General features: G+C 43.6%; 1 long non-coding RNA gene across 1 annotated transcript; it reads right to left on the bottom strand.

Moving 5' to 3' along the window:
• Nucleotides 1-1,858: 1,858 nt before the first annotated feature.
• Nucleotides 1,859-2,913, bottom strand: LOC116082698. Its single transcript, XR_004115396.1, has 3 exons — nucleotides 2,573-2,913; nucleotides 2,120-2,197; nucleotides 1,859-2,044 (listed from the first exon to the last, which is right to left on the bottom strand). It is a non-coding gene; the product is annotated as an uncharacterized LOC116082698 (long non-coding RNA).
• Nucleotides 2,914-4,145: the final 1,232 nt, after the last annotated feature.

The raw sequence follows: 4,145 nt of genomic DNA, 5'->3' as shown, positions 1-4,145 counted from the left end.
GGGTTTTAAAAGGGAAGATGACCTGTGGATCAAAAATAGGGTCCCATGTGCACTCTGGGCTAGGGCTACTGGGTGAGGCGGGACTCGGGAAGTTTGACTGCTTGCACCCCCACGGAACCGCTCCGGGGGTGGGGAAGACCCAGTCAGAAGTCCCTGAGAACCTGCCCGAGTCAGGCTCCGACTCTCAGGCACCACAGACGCTGCTGGGTGCCTCAGAAGAGCCAGTTCTGGGGTCCCTAGCCTACACGGAGGCCTGGGACATCAGGACATGACAGATGCTGCAGGATGTCTCGGAAGAGCTGTGAACCGAGTGGGGTTCCATGGGCCGACTCTGCCAGGGGCTGAGGAGAAAAGGGTAGGAGATAGCTCTTGCAGGTTACAAGAGTCCTTGTCTTGCCTGGCAGGCGGCTTGGGTTGGTGGAAGCCATGGCTGGGAACTCAGGGAGGGAGGTTAGAGATGCGGTTTGTTAGAGGGAGACCTGCTACATTGCTCCAGCATGGTGGATCCCGAGGAGAAGAGGCAGTCCATGGTTTTAAGGCATGTATTGTAGAAAGGCAGAGAGAGGGAGAGAGTAGGGAAGTAGAGGCTGGCCATGGCCACGTGGAGACCGGGGAAGAGAAGGGAAGGCAGAGAGAGGGTGAACAAGGGAGCAAGTGTAAGATCAAGAGAATAAGAGAGGCAAGAGAGCGAGGAGGGGGGCAAGCAGCTCCTTTTATAGTGGGCTGGGGTTACTTGACTGTTGCCAGGTAACTGGGGGTGGAGTCCAGACAGAATACAAGAAGCTTGGGGCATTGCCTGAGTGACTGATGGCCACACACTTCCCTGCAGGGGAGAACGGTGCTGTGGGAGGCTGTAGCTGTGACAGGAGCCAGGGGAGCAGGAGGCATGGCCAAACACCTGTTGTTCCTTAGGGTCACCAGGGTTCAATGTCTGTGCTCGCCTGGGGACCCACAATGGCCCATGTGGTCAGAAGAGCATTTAAAACGTGTGTGTCACCTCAAATGACAGAGATGGCCTCTATTTGGTCTCGTGTGAAATCTTCATTTGATGTTACATGGAACAGTATCATGTTTCTTACTGCCTTCCATTGCCGGTGATCTGAATGCTGAGATACATGTAGTAAAACAAACAAAGCCCAAGAACAACATAAAAGCCACTCTTTATGGATGGTCAAGAGTTATAGTGTAGTGAATTGAATTCTTCTTATTTTATGGACATTGGCCAAGTTAGCCCTACCTGGAGCTGGTGGGTCATTGGCTCAGGACCAGTAGATTGTTCACTGAGTAAACATATCAGCTAATGAGCCTAGAGACAGAAAGCTTTCAGCAATAAATTCATTATGAAAAATTGTTACATTTTTATAAATATTAAGAATAGAAGCAGTTCAGTTTAGCCCTTACTAGTCTACATCTCAGTCTAACAGGACCAGGAATATGTGTTCAAATTCTGTCATCTACAGCTTCTTTGTACTATTTTAAAGTAAATTCATATCATTACACCTATAAATATTATAGTGTAACTTCCTAAAATAGCAAAACTCTTTGAAAAACCATATCAACGTTATACTTATTACCAAATACTAGCATTTATCGTTTTTTCAAATTTTGCCATCTTGTGAAGTTTTTAAATGGTTCATTCTTATCAAAATCTATAAAATGTCAAATTATTATAAGTACCTGTTATGCCTCTGAAGTATTTTTCTCATTCATAGTGTTTTAAACTAGGTTACCACCCCATAGAGGTTCATACAACTGAATGAGAGAGTCTCAAAAAAAAAAATGGTGCATTCTTTTAATCCCAGAGGCAAAGGCAGTCAGATCTCTGAGCTTGAGGCAAGCCTGGTCTACAAAGTTCCAGCCAACCTAGACTACGCAGTGAGACCTTGTCTCCAGAAAGTAAAAAGAAGAGGAGTTTCATCATGGATGATTAAGTGGCGAATACCAGCCTCAGCACCATTCTATCCTCCACGAGTCCAGTTTCCTTTCCGCAGGGATTCATCCAGTCCTGCGATCTCCAAAGACGTCTGGCTTCATCTGGTGATTCCTTTGGGAGATCAAGAGTTAGAAACTGGGATACTCCAAGGACTTTGCTGAAGAGATGCAGTCAGTGCATACTTACCACGCAAGCACCAAGCCGTGATCCTCCAGAACCCATGTATAAAGTTGGACCCAAAGGTCTGTGCTTGTAATCTCAGAGCTGGGGAGATAGAGACAGGAGGGTCTACTGGGCTCACTGATGAGGCAGTCTAGCTGAATCAGTGAGTTCAAGGTTAAGTGAGAGACCCTGCCTCATTGTTTAAGGTGGAGAATGAGGAAGATACCCAGATCTGACCTTTGATCTCCACATACACGTGCCTTGGTCATGGTATCTTTTCACAGCAACAGATACCCTAAGACAGTATTCTTAGCAATAGATTTTGCCATATAAAGTTCTAGAGGGCAACCAAGAACAGTGGCAATAGCCTGCAATGTTTGGGAAGGTCTATGTGACCACTATCCTATAAGTCAAAAGAAGGAAAGAAAGAGAGAGAGAAGGAAAGAAAGAAAGGGAAGAATGGAAAAGAAAACATACTTGGCACTGGGTTTTCTGTAGTGTATGATATATGAAGTCGTTTCCTCCCTTCTGTGAGCTAACTCTGTTTAAACTCTATTTACACATGTTTATGTATATTTTGGGGGAAGATTCTACAGTAGTACTTTCCATATGTCCTTTACAAAGGTCTGTATTTTTAGTTATCTCTCCCTATTCTTCTCTACTCTGTCCTCTCATCCCTCATCTCATTTAACCTTTCCTGTTTTGATATTGCCCCTTCTCCCTTTGTGCCATCTGCAATCTATACCCCTTGGAATTGGTCATTTCTATCCTACCCAAAATAAACTTAGTGAGTATGGAGCTATGGGGACATTTGTAGGGCAAGACTACAGAACCTTTTCTGTGTATTATCTGGTCATAATGCACAGTTCTATTCCTCACTCTCTGCTTGCATTTCCCCTTCCTCTCTTCATCTTTTGCTTATCTTTGATATCATGACCACAGGAAAGATATGAGGTATAAAGCCATCTAAATCACTATTTCTTAAAATGTGGTCAGTAGGCATTGGGTAATACTGTGTCACTTCTGCTGGCTGAGGGAGAAAGAGACAGATGTGGCTTTAGTTCCTGATATCCGTTTAAGGGTAAAGAAAGCAACACAGGACAGGACAAGTTGTGAATTAAGGGTAGATAGCCATTTGAATTTCTGAAATACCTGCTGTTGCGGCACCTCTGTGCTTCCAGAGTAGCCATTGGTCTTTGGCAAAATGAGGACATTTGTCACTTTTGGTTTTTGTTTTTTTGTTTTTTGTTTTTTCGAGACAGGGTTTCTCTGTGTAGCCCTGACTGTCCTGGTACTCACTCTGGAGACCAGGCTAGCCTTGAACTCAGAAATCTGCCTGCCTCTGCCTCCCAAGTGCTGGGATTAAAGGTGTGAGCCACCACTGCCCAGCTGACATTTGTCACTTTTAATTTTGACAATTTTACTTTCATTAGTTTGGTCATTTCATGCTTAATTTGTAAACAGTAGGAATAGATTTTAGGTTTATGGAAATAAAACAACTAGATATAATAACAATGTAAAAATCCACAGATTTGTGAATTCTTTTTGTCATTTGTCTGGAGGATATTAAATTTTACTTTAATGGAAAGTGATTACAATGGATTCCATTGATTCTACCTTGACATCCATTCGCTCCATTGAGGTCTGTTTGAATACTATAACAAAACACCTAGGGCTGAGAAACTAAGACAAAGCAAAAATGCATGACTCATGGAGCCTGGGAGAATAAAATTCAGTTCCAGCAGATGTAGGTCTGATGAGAGCTGCCACCTACCTCATAAATGACGCTATCCTACTGTGTCCTCACAATGACAGAGGCAAGCAGCCTCTTCTTCATGAAAGAGGACACTAACCATGTTCAAAAGGCCTCATTTCCTACAACTGTTCTACAAGGTCCCGTGTTTCAAATGTTAGGGAGATATAAACATCCAGACCACAAAGCTCACCTTTTTTTTTTCTTTTTTTGCTTCTTAATAGACTCATAACTTTGTCTACCTGATCTACCATCCCTGAATTTACTTGTCTAAATGGGACTGCTACCTCCAAGCCT

The sequence above is a fragment of the Mastomys coucha genome, unplaced genomic scaffold, assembly GCF_008632895.1.
Source record: "Mastomys coucha isolate ucsf_1 unplaced genomic scaffold, UCSF_Mcou_1 pScaffold7, whole genome shotgun sequence".
Taxonomy (NCBI): Eukaryota; Metazoa; Chordata; class Mammalia; order Rodentia; family Muridae; genus Mastomys; species Mastomys coucha.
Note: the sequence above shows the minus strand (reverse complement) of the source record. Positions and strands in the feature narration are given on the sequence as shown.